General features: G+C 49.6%; 1 protein-coding gene across 3 annotated transcripts in view; it reads left to right on the forward strand.

Annotated features, from left to right (window-relative positions):
• The first annotated feature begins 2,918 nt into the window (after positions 1-2,918).
• TIAM2 (TIAM Rac1 associated GEF 2) overlaps positions 2,919-16,289 on the forward strand; it is a 196,814-nt gene continuing 183,443 nt past the window's right edge. For 2 of the 3 annotated variants that reach the window (XM_053913645.2, XM_053913648.2), the window contains exon 1: positions 3,736-3,979. The gene's annotated coding sequence lies outside the window, so the exon portion shown is untranslated. Of the gene's footprint in view, positions 3,509-3,735; positions 3,980-16,289 lie in introns of those variants that run through there. The other variant, XM_053913646.2, reaches the window with a different exon arrangement.

The following is a 16,289-nucleotide window of genomic DNA, read 5'->3' on the forward strand; positions in this document are numbered from 1 at the left end:
TGCATTGCTTCACAATGGGGACACGTTCTGAGAAATGCATCGTGAAGCTATCTCATCATGCGCGACCATCCCGGAGCGCAGTGACCAGACCTAGCCTGTCTAGCCCGCTACGGGTACTGGGCGGTGAGGCACAGCCCACTGCTCCCAGGCTGCAGGCCTAAAGAGCGTGTCACTGTAGGGAACGCTGTAAGAAGCTGAACACAATGGTAAGTGGTTGTGTAAACATGGAAAAGGCACGGTCCAAATACGGTATAAAAGATTGAAAATGGCGCACGGTACAGGGCACTTAACACTGAATGGAACTTGCAGGACTGGAAGTTGCATAAACCGGTAACACAGTCGTTTGTATCATCAAGTGCTGTGAGTGTACATAACTAATTGTGTGTGCTGTGCTTGTATACAACAGGCAGCGCAGCGGGCCTGGGGCCTCCAGCATCACCACAAGCACGTGGGTAATGCCTGTGCGACCTTGCAGTGGCTATGACGTCACTCGGTGAGCGGAATTTTCTGCTCCATTATACTCTACAGGTCCACCGTCATTGGCCGAGACGGTATGCAGCGAACGGCTGTATTTGTAAAACCGTTTGTTTACTCTCTTCCTCAGGTCCTAACAATTACACAGACTGTATTCCTCCTTCCTGACAGGGGCCAGGTGCGGAGTAGACATTCCACAAACGGATTAATAAACGAGTGAGTTTGTGTTTTGGGGGCGAAATTCCTCCTCCTAAGAACCATGCGTGTTCGTCTCTACTGTAGACAGAGCTGCATCTGTCTACAGCCTCCGCAGGCTATTTTTCATTTGGCGGAGTGGGACTGAGACTGCGGGTGAGGAGGGGCTTCCTCTCTCCTGCTGGACCCGGGCGCATTGCAGCCTGGACTGTGGGGCTGGTTCCCCGTACAGGGCTCCGGCTAAGGCAGGGGTGTCAAACTCGTTTTCACTGGGGGCCACATCAGCCTGGAGGTTGCCTTCAAAGGGCTGAATATAATTTTAGGACTGCATAAATGTAACTAGTTAACAGTTAAGCGAGAGCTCAGTGCTGCTGTGGGTAGAAACAAGGTGCCAGGCCAGATAAAACGAGGTTGACGGCTGGATTCGGCCCGTGGGCCTTGTGTTTGCCGCCTGTGGGCTGAGGAGAGAGACACCTTGTAGGGAGCCTTGTAGATGGTTTCATGTGTTGGGGACCAACATTTGGTTTTAACTTTTTTCTCTTTTGTGATGCCTTTCTGTTTCCCCTAGTCTTCTGTTAAATGTTGCCCCTCACGGCTTGGTTTTAGTGTGCTGGCAGGCATTGGATAAGGGGAGTCCAGGACTTCACTTGGGCAAAGCTGTGGGGTTGGGGGGGAAATGCTAAGAGACAGTTTGCAGTAGAAGGAGTGGCCAGTGGGGGGCACAATGGCCAGATGGAGGTCGGGGCCAGCAAGGAGAGATTTGTAGCAATGGTAGTATTCACTTGGAATGTGCAGGTATATTTGGGGAGGGGAACCCGGACGATGCCTGGACTAGCAGAGGTGGCATGTCCTGCCGTTCTCAGCTCATTGCCAGTCAGCTCCGAAGCTACCCTTTGTGCCCCATCTGTAAAAATGGATCTGGGCCCTTTCTGTGATTCCCTTTGCCAGCTGCCTCCTGTCAGGATCTGTCAGGAGAGGGCATGGGGAAGCAGTGCAGGGCGACAGGGTTGTGCCTTCTGGTCACCTCGCTCTGACTTGATGGGTTTCTCTGCAGTGCCGAGCTGCCCCCCGTGGCCGTCAGCTTCTCCTGGCATCCCGGTCTTTGGGCGGTTTTGCAATTAAGTGCTCCAATGAGATGTTCCCATGAGCAGCTTTGCCCAGGCTCTAGAGGGCAGATTCTCAGCAAGTCCCACTGGTGTGGTACTACAGTGAATTTTCTGCCACCTAGGGAGCCGTGGCCATGCCCACCCCAACAGGGGCTGGGGCTCAGCTTGGGGGAGGGGACGCTCCTCCTTGGGGGCTCCAGCTCGGCCCTAGGGGTGGCGGCTTCTCTTTACACCCTTATCTCTTCCTATTTTGAGTTCTCTTTACTTAACTAGTCAATCCCTCGTTGCTCCAAATCTCGTGGTTAATAATTCCTTATATTAAACCTTCCCTGTTAATTGCTGTGTTGTTTCTCTCTCCTGATTGGACCCCAACTGACACCCATGGGATGGGGGCTCAGCTAGGACTATGGCTATCAAGGGACCGTGTCCTTAGAACACTGGGGACTTGGAGATATTGGGCTATAAGTATTTTTCCAAGTTTGTGCAATGATCATATTGCCTGTATAATAAGAAAAAAATTAACATTTTAGAAGTGTGGAAGAATGCAATACAGGAAGCAGGGGGGAATCATAGGAAAAAACCCAGTGTGGTAGATCCGCGGCAGAAATAGGTAACATACTAAATGGGAAAGCTACTTAGAGGCGCTGATGCGTGAGTTGAGTATTGAAAGGTGAGTGAAGTGGGAGGCATTTCCCAGGCAGAGCCACGTGTACACCTGTGCAGACAGGACCAGGGAGAGGCCCGCAGTAGCAAGGCACAGCCAGCAGCTCACGGTGCACAGCGCTGGTGGCCACGGAAGGTGGAGAGCCAGGCCTGCCTGCTCACAGGGAACACCGGGGCCTTCATTTAAAAACTGGGTGTGGGAAAGTGGATTACATTTCTTTTAGACTGTGGGCCGCTGAAGGAATTTTCCTCGCAGGTTTCCAATCATCTCCAGCTATCTCCCAGCGTCACTGACCAAGGGCCCCAGCTGCTGCTCTGAAATTTGCCTCCGGTGTGTGCCCCAGGCCGCACTGCCCTCCTGGCTGCGCCCAGCCAGTGGCTGGTAGAGAGAGACATGGATACTGGGGCAGGTGGGTTCCGGGGAGAAGGGGGACCCCTGTGATGGGGAACTTTGACGGCAGGACTCACAGATGACCTTCCTTAGGTAAGCAGCACGCTGGGCTGATTGCTTCCCTCCCTCCTTCACTGGGGGCAGGTGTGCAGAAAGCCTGGCTCTGGCCCGGCTCCCTCCGCGCCCCTCCCATTGAGTGCCGCTGCCAGTTCCCCTAAGAAAATCCGCCACATCGAGTCCTGCCTTGACGCCTGCTTCTTGGAGGAGCCACGGGCGCACTGCCTCAGCCTTCCCTTCGCTCTCCCCTCCACGGAAACCCTTCGTGAAAGCTAGGGCAGCGGTCCCAGGAACGCGGCCCTCGTTCCTGCTCTCCAGAGCCTGCTGGCCAGCCTCCCCGCCCCACCCCGGACCCTCCGGGTCACTCAGGTGTCTCCAATAAATCCGCAGCTTCTCCACCTGGAAAGGGCGAATTCTTCAGAACTCCCAGTCTCCACTCAAGTGGCACCTCGACCTCTCTGCTCTGTGTCTCCTGCCTGCCCACGGGACCTTAGACCCCGCCTGCTTCTGCCTTGGGTGGTACCCGAGGAAACGTCGTCTCCACTGTGAGCTCTTTGGGGAGGAAGGTCGTGGATCTGCTTCGCACGTCGCGTCCGATGGCAGCACGAGCGCCTAGCTCGGGGTAGGCGCTTAACCAGTGCTTGCTGAGTTCTTGGTTTTGGTTAGTTGGGATGTCCCGAAGAAAGCGCTGGAGGCGAAGGTCGGGGACGCCGGGGACGCCCGGGGTGTGGCTCCGCAGGCGCGGCGAGGGGCTGGCGCGGGACGCGGTTGGAGAGGAGGGGGCCTGGGTGAGGTAGAATGGGGTGGGCAGGGCGGAGCGGGGAGGAAGGCGGGCGGAGCGGCCGGGGAGTAGGCTGGGGCCACTCTCGCCGGCACGGGCGCTGCTCGCTGGGCCAGGGGCAGGGTGGCCGCGATCGCCGGAGGCTCCCCGCGGGCTCCCGAGGCGGACCAAGTGACCCCAGCAACTTCTCCAACTCCGCCCGGGCGCCTCCCACGTTCCGTCGGGGCCCCGCGCTGGGGGCGCGGCGGCGGGGTGGGGGCGGCCGGGTGGCCTGCGGGCGGCCCGTGCCCTGTGCCCCACGCGGGAGCCAAGGTAAGGGGCCCAGGGCGTGCGGGGGAGGGCGGGCCCCAGACATTCCCCGAGCGGGCGCTGCTCCTGCGGCGGCGGCGGCGGCCTCCCCTGCGGGCGGGCCCGGCGCCGGCCGGGTCCCACCTCCTCTCCGCTTTGTTCGCGGCGCTCTCCCCTCCTTTCCTGGGAGGTGCTCGGAGGGTCGCGGCTGCGGAGCGCAGAGCCGGCGCGTTCCCCGCGGAGAGTGGCAGCGCCCGGGCGCCCGGCGGAGAAGTCATTTAACACACGGTGCCCTGGTGCCCTGGTGCCCACGACCTCCGGCTCACCCCAGCTCTGCCCCGGCCTCCCGTGTAAGTGGGTCCCCCCCGCAATCCAGGCCGTCGTGGGTGCCGGGGGGCGCAGCGCCCGGGGAAGGTGCCGGGAGAGCTGGTCCCAGCCAGGCGGCGGCTCAACTTTCAGAGCCGCGGGGACCCTGCCAAGCCCCCGCCCAGCCCCCGGCCCTGCGGGGCAGTGGGACTGTGCGTCGCCCTGGGAAGGGGGAGCAGTCCCGCCCCGGCTGCCCGCCACCGCCCTCCGCGGGCCCTGCTGTTAGGGGGTGGGGGCGAGGTGCCAGGTTTCTGGGAAAGCCGACACGTTGTGTCCCAAATGGATCATATTTACCAAAAACAGTTTAGGAAGAAAAGAGTCCATTCTTCCCACCGTTGACTGCCGACGGCCGCCGTCAAGGTACGGGGGTAAGACTGCACCGTTGGTTTATCTTTAAGAAACGGGGAAACTTAATATGGATGAGCTTCCCTGCCTCTTCTTTTCAAAGTAGCAAAACCAGGGTGAATTTACGGAACTGGAGGGAGAGGGGAAGGCAGCTTGGTCCTGAGGATAATTCATTCCATGGGGGATGTTTCCTGCATTTTCTCTGCGGTGGGCCTGGGGACCCTTGTAATCTTCTAGAGAGCCGTGCGTCGTGATATGACCTTTATTCACTGTGGTGAAGATCTTGGAGGGTTCTTCTCACGGGTATTCACCCACTCTCCTCCCGGTCCCCAAACGCGGTTGACATCAGTGTTTTAACGGATAGCACTTGACCATCTCAATTCCCTCTCCCATAGATTTAAGCCAGAGTATGTCTAAACAAGTGTTTTAAATCGTAAGTCTTCCAAATTTCTTACAGGTGCAGGCCATATGCTCTATCAGGCCTACGCTCCGAATAAAGGGCAGTGATTACAGCGCTTGTAATTTGAGCAAACCAATAAAACTTGTGTGTATACACACTTAACGATATTTCCTGATATTCTTTAAGGTGTTTACTTTCTAAAAGTGCAGTATTGAGACTGGGGTAGGTCTAAAGGCAAACTTCTGTTCTACGAGGGTAAGACTTGTTGCTTAGGGGGGCGGGTTTTTGTGATGGGAAAACGTGAAAAACATGGCCAGGTAAGACCAAGGACGAGTTTATTATTTACAAGAGAAGCCCCCAGTGATCTCAGAATCAGGGCCGTATGAAATGCTGCTCAGTCTGGCCTTCGCCTGCCTTTCCAGTCCCACTTCCTGACGGCTCCCAGGACGCCCCCCTCTTACCCACATGCACGGGCACACACCCGTCACACAACACCCAAGTTGTCATCGCCAGACCGCTGTCTGGAAACGAGCGAACATTCTGTTCATGCTGTTCCTGCTCCACGTGTCCATCTGCTGACTACCCGCCCATTCTTCACGTGTCAGTCAAATTCCTTCTTCAGGCAGCTTGCTCCCCTTCTCTCTAGGCCTTTAAGCTCTCTTCTTCTCTCTTGGTCATTGCCTTTGCTAGTTTGTTTGTTTGTTTGTTTGTTTATACATCTGGCCATGCCAGCGTGTGCAGTTGTACAAGTTGTTCACTGCACAAGGCCATCCTGTCCGACGGAAAAGTGGAGGCGGAAATCCAGTGGGCACTTTGCTTGCCAAGCCCCTGGTGGCCTCCTCTCCACTGGAGGGGGCCCCTTTCATAATTCACCTAAAGGCATATTGTGGGCTAGAGGTGATCCTGCTTCAGCATCTCCCCACAGCTGTACTCAGCACCCGGCACAGGCTGACAGAGCAGAAGCTCATTTAACAAGGTTCCTTGAATGAGTGAGAAAAGAACTCTGGAGGGAAACAACAGTTTGGAGGCAGAGTCCTCCTGTGTCAGTGTACAGGAATGCGCTTCAGTTTGCTTTACGTCTGGCGTGTCAGGTGATTCTTAGATGTCTTCTTGATTACAGGGGAGACTCTGGGCCTGTGAATTCACGGGTGGGCATCAGCCATGGGCACCAACAGGTGGTGGGCCTCCTCACTGACTACCGTTCCAGGCACTGAGGTTCACATGTCTAACCATGATTTGCGGAGGGGGTCAGGGGTGCAGCATTCCTGACAGTAAGGCCACGAAGAGCTCTGTGCATGGTAGCGTGTGCTGGTGAGTTGCGCTGGAGTGCTACGTCACACGCAAGGCATCCTAGAGCGACGTTTCACAGAGTTAAAGGAGAAAAGAGAAGGCTTTGAGTCTGATTCATTTAGGTTCTCCAGTGAGCTCAGCATCGACGATCCCAAGTTACACGTGAAAAACGCAGTTATCATGTTGGGGCAATTTGCAAGTTCAATTGGCTGCAAGATTCTTGCAAATGCTCCAAACTTGTATGTAGTTAAACACATCTAACAATTTGTGGGGCAATCTGGAGATATCTTTTTAAGCTGCTACCAACATATGGATCATCTCACAAAAAATTATGAAGTTGTGATATAAAATAATATATTGCAATACTTGTAAATGTCAAAGAACTTGCCAGTCACATGGAATCCTGGAATCTGCAGGATTTGTAACGCACACTAACTTTAAAGATCCTGCCAGTTGTCCCATTTTATGGAAAAGGGGGTTATGTGGGGGCATAACCAGGACCTCCGAGACTTCCCGGGTCTTGATTCATTACTCTGATTATTCAAGCACCTATGAGAATAGTGTCCTGTGTTTTCTGTTGTTGGCCTCAGGTGGGAAATCTTGAAGGTATAGACCAATTATAATATCTCGGGAGAGGGAAGACTCTCAGCATCAAACACAATGCCCTGTGTGAAGTAAGCCTGTGAAAAATACTTGCTGAATGCAGGCAGACATGAATGAATGAGCCACTTGATAGCTTACTTATTTAAAGTAATTATTTGATATAGCACAAACCAAAGTCCTTTGGAGCACATTGTGGTGGAATTTGGCCTGTGTGTTCATATTCCTTAAACGTAATAAAAAGTATAAACTTCATGGAAGAGATGGGTAATTGTTTTCTATAAAAGAGACCAGAACTCCTCATACAAAGGCTTCATAGAAAAACTCAGGATTCGGAGTTAACAGGTCTGCCCCCAAACTCGCCTTGATTCTGCAAGACTTAAACGTCACCAGCCCCCGTTTCTTCAGGTAACCCTCAAAAATCTCTGAGTTGTTAGAAGGATCAAATGAGCTCACACGTGTGAAAGCACTGTGCGAACTCGGGAGAGAGAATCTGTGGCAGGAAGTGAGTCCCAGGCCCTGGGCGTTGCTCTGCACAGCATCCCTGCATCCCTCTGAACGGAGCCCCATGGCTCTTGCCGAAGGGGGAAGGGACTGAGGCCTCCACAAAGGTCCCTCACCATCGAACAGGTGGTTAGGGAGCCCCTCTACCGTATTCAGTGCCTCTGATCTCTGAACTTTAGTAAGAGGACTTACTTCTAAGAGAGAAGGCAGGCAAGTGACATAAAAGCATATCACTTCAGTGTTAGGCAGAGGAGCGATTTGCATTTTAGACCAGTCCCTCTTCAGATTGGGGTGAGTGCAGTTAGGAAAGCAAGACTAGCAGAAAGGTCATCAGCTGTAACTTTGCAGGTACCGAAGGCTGTGCCAGCAGAGTAGTGGGGACAGACGGGGGGGAAGGTTCCTGAAGTGCTGGGTTGGCCACTAGGTTCATTTAGTTTCTTCTGTAACTTGGCTCTAGTAGCACTTAGTTGGCTTTAACTTCGTTCAAACCAGTTTTGTTATTGTATTGTGACAGCTGTCATATCAGCGTGCATTAAAGAAAAACCTTATTAAAATTGGTGGATTTTTGTGCAGCCATTTTCATGTTGAAGATGGAAGAAAATATGTAACATTTTTGGCATATTATACTTTATTATTTCAAGAGAGGTAAAAACACCACTGAAATGGAAAAAAAAACTGTGCAGTGGATGGAGAAGGTGCTGTGACTGATTGAATGTGTCAAATGGTTTGCAAAGTTTCTTGGTATTATTGACATTTTGGCCAAATAATTCTTTGCTATGGGGCTGTCTTAGGCATTGGAAAACATTTAGCAGCACCCTTGGCCACTACCCGCTAGAAGCCAATAGCAGGAGATTGGCGACATACTCAAAACATCCAAATCCAGTTATTGGTGAAAATGAAAACTGTGTATTTTATTTTATGAAAAAAACTAAACAGACTTTTTGGCCAACCTGATATAGAGGAAGTGGAAAGGACACAGTGAGCGAGAGAATGTGGATGGCAGGGAGGGTTCTATCCAGTTAAGGATATTCCCTGACCCCAGCAACAGCGGAGAAGGGGGGGACCCGTGGGAGCCCCTCACCCAGTCTCACATGGTTGTGACGTCCTATAGCTGACGTTGGCCTCAGTTCTGATTCCATACTCCTTCCTTTCCACCATCCCGTCTCAACTGTTAACACATCTATAGGTGTATATGAATCAAGGTTTTGAATAAAAATCTACAGTTTGAAAGCTTTTACTTTTATGAGCGAGAACCTGATTTTGAGAGAGAACAAGAATTGCTGGGTCTGAAGCCCCCTCACAGACCAAGGCTGGGGGGAGCAGGCTGGTGTCCCCAGAAGGTTCCCACCCCGCAGAGTGTCATGGATTTCTTATCTGGGATTCTGTCTGGCCTGGGATCCAGCTCGCTTCTTGCCAGGCACTCCACCCAGCTGGGAATCCGTCTGCTTCGTTTCCATGTATGAGGTTTGTAGATTTAGTAACAGGATCTGGACGGCAGCTTTCATTGTATTTTCATGGTGTTGGGTTACAAGGTTTCTTTAACATCCATGGTTTGGTTTCTGAATGTGTCTCTCGGACGTGGTCCTTCCAGAGTTGCCATTAGTAAGTGGTGAAAATGAAAACTGTCTTTTATTTTATGGAAAAAGCTAAACAGACTTTTTGGCTAACCTGATACAGAGGAAGTGGAAAGGACACAGTGAGTGAGAGAATGTGGATGCCGGGAGGGTTCTATCCAGTTAAGGATGTTCCCTGACCCCAGCAACAGCAGAGGAGGGTGGGGACCCGTGGGAGCCCCTGTACCCGGGGAACAGGACGTAAAACTAGAATATTGAAGATGCTCCTCTTTAGTAGTTTGGGAAATGGCACAGGAAATAAACTTGTAAATCTTCCCTTAAGCTGGCCAAAGGTAAGGATTCCCACTGCCTTTAAAATGGAGGGATGGGTTTTAGTGCAGTATTTTATGTTGTCGTTTTAAAGTTCAAAATGGCTTTTTGTCCAGTAGAGAGCATTCTAGGCCTCAGGGTTTTCAGCTCGGGAAGGAGAGCAACAGCCTGTTTTGAAATTGGAAAAGTCATGAATTAACACGCCGTGCTTAGAACCACGCCTGCCACAGGCAAGCCGTCGGGAAGTGGTAGTAGCAGAGATATCACAGTAACAGGTAGTAATCACAAATGGAGGGGCTCCTCCCTCCCGCTCTGTGTGATTTGTCTGCCTCGACTTACGTAAATAAAGGTGTTCAGCAGGATGGAGCTGGGGGCTGGGGAAGCAGGATACTCCTTCATTTTTCCACTCCTTTGCCCACCACTCCCTGTGTTGCTCCTCTGCTTGTCCTCACCCGTGCAGACTCAGTGAGGCTTCCTTCGCAGTGCGAGGCCCCCTCTCTGTGCTTCCAGGCCCTCTGTACCTGCGGTCTGTATCAGTCAGTCAGCTGGTCAGTCACCTGGTACCAGGTGACGTGCAGGTGTTGGTGATTCTCCGGCCCAGGCAAAGCTTTGCAGACCCAGCATAGTGCTTTAGTGAACACCCTTAAATGCTGGTCGATGGAATGAGTGCTGTGTCCCTGAAATTGTTTTTAAAGGCAATATCCTGATTGTGAGGTTTGCCAAATATTTGACTCTTGAAATGGACTCTCTCAATAATAAAATGCCAAAAGTAAAATAAAATAAAGGCTTCTCCATCTTGACGAAGTGTGAAATAGTAGCAGTGTCATTATATTGGGTAGTTATAGAACTGAATTCAGATTTGGGGCACACCTTTTACTCATTTGGCCACCCACTTGAACAATTGAGGGTGTTAGATTCCTCAGGGAGAAAATAAATTTGTTTTCTAATGGTTTCCAGTGTCCTCTATAGCTGAGGCATCAACTTCTTATTAACTTCCCTCTTGGGCCTCTTGCTAGAGTGGTGGTTGATAGAATAATGGTCACATTTACTCTTATCCTTCTGGATAACCATGAAGCTGGTTTAAAATGGATTTCATTGCACTTTCAAAAGAGAGCTTTCCTACAAATGAACAGACACGGAGGAAGAAAACATCTGGAATGCATTGAAATGAACTAAGTCATCACTTGTATTAGTGGCATTTGAAACTGCTGGGATCAATACCTCCTCTATGAAGACATGAAGCCTTGATGAACATTTGCCAAATCAGAAACCAAAATATTTTCCCACTGAACTGGTCCATCTTGAACTTTCCTCCTGGAAAATCTCAGTTGTTCCATCAAACGGTGGTTTTCTGGAGTAACTCTCCCTGAACAATTGTCCGTGGAGCTCTTTGTTGGAGTGCCCTGCATGGCACGTGAGCACGTGACTTCACCTTACGCAGTGTTTAAAAGGAAACCAGAAATCTCCCTGGCTGGACCCATTCGTTACATATGCATCCAACCCCTGCCAGCTGGCCATTGTCTTCATCTTCCACAGGAGAGTTTGGTTGTTATGACCGGAAGGTGGTGCTTTGCTCAGCCCTGCAGGCCCCCCTCAAATGCCATCCTTCCGAAGCTCTGCTTTCCTAACCTTCTCTGGAGGAGTAACCATGTCCTCAGCACTGCAGGGGCCACCTCCTACATGGCTGTGTGGCCCACCAGGCAGCGCACCCATCCGTGCCCTCTCCCCGCTGGACTCCTCCTTCACCACGTAAAAGCAGTCATTCCATCCAGCACTGTCTGTGATGTTTTGGGCACCCAAGACTTCTGTCAGTGCCTTTACGTCTCTCCATTCCGACAGACAACAAAGGCTGAATGAACTATTTGAAAGACATGTGCTTGATTATCTTGTTCTTGGTATTTGTCTGGTCAGAGGAAGTAACCCAGGCTGGAACTCTGGCTTTTGGGTAGTTTTGCCAAAAATAGTGGTGCGGTCTTGAACGAACTGTGGCATTGTCTCTGGGTTTCCATTTCTTAATTTGTAACTTTGGTGGTGGATTAAATGGTGTTTGGGGTGTCTTTCAGCTATGAAGTGCAATGGTTCTATGCAGCAATAAGAGTATAAGAAAGCCGCAGGAAGAATTTTATAAAAATTTAAAGTGCCGTATTTGTCTAGTGCTGTTGTGCTCACTGGCATTTGAGTTTGACTGGGTGACAGGTGACTCTCACCCGGTGCCAGGCAGGAGAGCAGGCCAGTGAATGTGATGGGTCTTGATGAATCCAGATTGAGCAACTGGACATTGCTAGGAGGTTACCTGTGATCTTGGGGGTTGTGGATAATATCATAAGCATATTAATAGTGAACGCTAGCAGGGAAAATTTCAATCAACTTAGAAGTATCTGTTTTGTAATATCTTAAAAAAGAAGTATTTCTATCTCTTCAATAACAGCCATTTCCGAAGCAATGCTAACAGGCCCTGTTTTGTTTAGTTCTGTTACAGCTTTCTATGTAATTGCAATTTTAAAATGACCAGTCTTTAAAAATTTAGGGATGTCACTGAATCCAACTGTGCCACGTTCCACCTTAGCCCTTCATCTAAATGGGTGAGGAAATTGAGTCTAGAAGGGCAGTTGACACTTGTGGAAGTCTTGGTGTCTGTCGAGAAGGGGATGCCATTGCCCTATGGCATTTCTGAAGAGATGTCTGTCACAGAAGCTAGATTTTGAGGGCTTGATAAATCTCATTAGTCAGAAAATTCACTGAAGCTTGAGCGGTGTAAACAGAGATGGCAGCCAGCACTTGGCATTTTCAGCAAATCGATAAACGTGTGGTTCTGAAAATGGAGGCGCATGCACACATTGTGTTAGCATTAAAGAACCCTTGTATAACATTTTTATTGTCTAAAGGAAAACCTGTCTGTGTTTACAGAGTGCATTAAAAATTCTTGAATACTCTCAAAGTACAAAAGGACAGTTAGATTTCTGTGTGCAGAAGATACGGCAAACTTTAGAAGTGTGTAACTAATAGCGATACAGACACGAGGATTTCTGTTCACATATATGTATGCAGAATGCAGTGGTACCAAATCCCAAGCCACACCCTGTTACTTTAATAGTCGTCATGTATCAGGAAGCATTTTAGAAGAGTGACCTTTAGAAATCATCTAATTCGACCCATTTTTTTCAGAAGACAAGCTTAATGTTTTGAGGAAGGGAAATGACCAGCTTTAATTTCCTGTCATAAGAGTTAACAGCAAGCGCAGCTAGGACTAGATCCCAGCATCCTTTGCTCTTGACTTTTTTTTTCCCCCCCTCTTGCTTAAAAGGTAGAAAGCTATGAGACGAGAATCTCATCAAAAAGCCAGGGAATATTTCTGATTTTCAGTGGGAATGGAAACTAAACCTATCAGGTTTTGGAATTAGCAAAGGCAAGGCAGCTTCACAGCTTGTGGATGTTAAGAGCTCGCCCTGAGGAAAGCAGGGCTGGACCGGCAGACCGTGCTCTGCAATTGAGCTTCCTCTGGCGGCTCCGCAGCTGGTGTCCCCGCCCAAAGATAAATAGGCCTTTTCTGCATTAAGTGTGAGGAGGGGGTTGAGGATACCATATATTGGGTTGGCCAAAAATTCCGTATGGTTTTTTTTTCTCTGTAAAATAAAAGATACAGTTTTCATTTTCACCAATAACTTGATTGATTTGGGTATTTTGAGTATGTCAGCTATCTCCAGCTATTGGCTTCTGGTGGGTAGAAGCCAGGGGTGCAGCTAAACATCTTCCAATGCCTAAGACAGCCCACAGCAAAGAATTATTTGGCCAAAATGTCAATAGTACCAAGAAACTTTGCAAACCACTTCATTTGACACATTTGATCAGTCACAGCGCCTTCTTCATCCACTACACAAATCTTTTTTTGCGTTTCAGTGGTGTTTTTACCTCTCTTGAAATAAAGTACAATATGCCGAAAACATGGCATATATTCTTCCATCTTCAATATGAAAATGGCTGCACAAAAATCCCCCAATTTTGATAAGGTTTTTTTTTAAACGCACGCTGATATGACAGCTGTCACAACACAGTCTAACAAAATTGTTTGGAATGAAGTTAAAGACAACTAAGCACTATCAGAACCATCTTACAGAAAAAAACAAATGACCTTTTTGGCCAACCCAATACACTACTTGAGCCGAAAAGAATCCTAGAAGCGATCTAGTTCACCCCTTCATTTTGTGAAAGCTTTGTCTCATCTTTGTCACAAATATGATGTTTTTGTCAGTACTCATTTTAAAAAGAAGCAACTGACATCTTCAAAGTCTGTCGACATCCATTAATTATAAACAAAATAATTATAAAGTGAATCTCAAAATACACGTTGTTGTGATTATATCCAAGGTAACGGAGGAGGTTAGTCACGTGCCCGTAGAGACGGTCATGAGGCGGTTGTGTGACCTCCGCAGTGCGCCCTCGCTCTTGAGGGCAGCCACCGACAGCCTTGGCAGTGACCGCAAAGTGACCAAGGAAAGGATGTTTACTGTCCGGTCAAAAAAAATATCGCCCTTCAGCTGTGGTCTGCAGCCTGGTTTTCAAGTTTCGTGTCTTTGTTACTGAATTATTATGCAGGCTTTTGCAGGTATATGCAGGCAGAGGGGAGCTTGCGTGGGTGGGGGGGTGTGATGCTGAGATGAGGAAGGCTTCGCCTACCCAGCTGTCATTGTCACAGTGTGCCCCTCCATCCTAACACATCCTAAGGGAGTGACTGAGCAGAGGCCACGGCCATGTTCATGCTCCCTGTGAGCCACCCACACTACACAACGTTATTCAGTTCAGGAAGTTAGCTAGAAGCTTCTCCCTCCTGTGCCCCTCCCACCCCCTCACCCCCTTCTCTATCCCTACTCCCGCTTAGTATATATTTACTTTTCAAGATGAAAGTCCCTCTAGTGAGTGCTTAATAGGATCTAGTTTAAAATATGTTACTTCATAAAGGAAAAGGTGCATCTCGGGTTTGGATATGTTGATTGGGACAGTAATGCCTCTTCGCTTTAGCTATCCAAGCTTCATGTTGTCATTGGGCATTCTTCCACTTATTTCTCTTTCACCTGGGATGCTGGAGATGCGCTAGCTAGCACGAGGTTGGGATGTGGCTTGCAGCTAGCAGCTGGCCCACCTGGGGCCTCTTCAATGTTTGTTTTGCAGGTCAGCAAATTCAGCCGTGCAGGTGACTGACTGGTCCCTGAGACCTCACGAAGCAGGAGGCATGGCCACCGTAGGCTGGAGGGAGAAACAGCTGGGGACCCGCTTGTTTTCAGGTGTCCAAAGGAGGTTTTCCTGGAAGGAACCCTCTCCTAGTTTACTCATCTCCCCACGTTTTCTCTCTGTCTTTTTGGCGCTCTTGGCAGATGTTTTAGTCTCTGACAGGCGGGGTACCAGGATCCTGGCTCTCTGGAAGTACGTTTCAAAGGGTGGCTCATCCATTTGCAGGTTTAATCGCTGAGATATTCATAAATCCTGCCCTCCGGAATTATTCCTTGAAAACTCGGAAACCTGTGTTTGAGCCTTTGGCCCGTGGGTGTTCTTACTGAGAGAACAGAAATGCGTGGACGGCATTATAGCAGGGCTTGCGAGTCTTCCCCCTGGGGCCGTCACTGTTTCAGTGGGTGCATCCCTGGTTGGGCTCAGCGCTTTGGAGGCACTTGCTTCCCAACCATGGCAGCAGGGAGGTGGGGGCTGCTGGAAGAGCAAGAGCACAATGGAAAGAATAAAAGGGATTGTTCAAGAACATAGATTCGCAAAATTCAGGGCATCGGAATATCCTGGAAGGCTTGTTCAAACCCAGGTCTCTTGGCCCCACCCTTGCAGGTTCTGACTGGAATCTGGGATTGCCTCATAATTTTTATTTCTGAGACGTTTCTGGGGATGCATTTCCTATCGGCAAAAGGGCACAATAATCGTGGTTTTCAAACCTTTGAAATGGGAGTTTTTTGTTTTTGTTTTCAAAACTACATGTTGTATGAAACTTCGAATTCAAAAGAGATAATACACTGGGACTATGCTCGCTAAAGCAGAGGTAGAGGAGAAAAGGATTCATGTGTCCTTTGTCTGTCTTACTCCCCTGGGGCGGAGGCGGGGAAGGTTCCCTTACCACCGCCATGCCCCTCTGCAGGACCTAATGCAGACATGAAGCCAATGGTAGAGATGGTTTCTAAGGCCCCTAGCATTGGGAGCTTTCTCTTTGATGGTATGCTCTTAAAACTGTTGAAAGAATCTGACCAAAAGACTTACCTTTTTTTAAAAAAAGATTTTATTTAGTTTTAGAGAGGGTGGGTAGGAGAAAGAAAGAGAAACATTGATTGGTTGCCTCTCACACGTCCCCAGTTGGGGACCTGGCCCACAACCTGGGCACATGCCCTGACTGGGAATCGATCCGAGAACTTCCAGTTCGCAGGCCAGTGCTCAACCCACTGAGCCACACCAGCCAGGGCAGTACGCACTTTTAATATAAAAAATATGTTTAGGATATGTGGGTAGGTAGGAAGCCAGTGAGTTTGAGACTTTCATGGTAACATAAAAGAACTACAGCACTTTCCAGGCAGAAATGGGGAAACTGTAGGAAGAAAGGAGATGGGGGGGGGGTGATTTGGGTGACAGTGGTCTGCCTTCGTGCCTTGCACTCAGCAGGTACATGTAACTGAGCTGAAATAATTTAACCTGTTCTCGCAAGTCTGGTGGTCAAACCTGAGACTGAGTCTCCTAATCCTTCCTGGAATCGTTGCCTGAAAATGGATAAGAGGGGGGAGCAGGTGTATCAGCGTTTCAGTATAAGGAGTGAAAGATGTCAGGAAGTCCCAGGTGTCCAAAGATGGTGCCTGCAGGCTGCTCCTGGCTCCTTCTGTCACTGCTTTCAGAAGCCCTAAAATCAGGGAAATTGTAGTTTACACTTGACTTTGGTACTCAATGATTCTCTGTTTTGGGTTTT

The sequence above is a fragment of the Desmodus rotundus genome, chromosome 11 (assembly GCF_022682495.2).
Source record: "Desmodus rotundus isolate HL8 chromosome 11, HLdesRot8A.1, whole genome shotgun sequence".
NCBI lineage: Eukaryota > Metazoa > Chordata > Mammalia > Chiroptera > Phyllostomidae > Desmodus > Desmodus rotundus.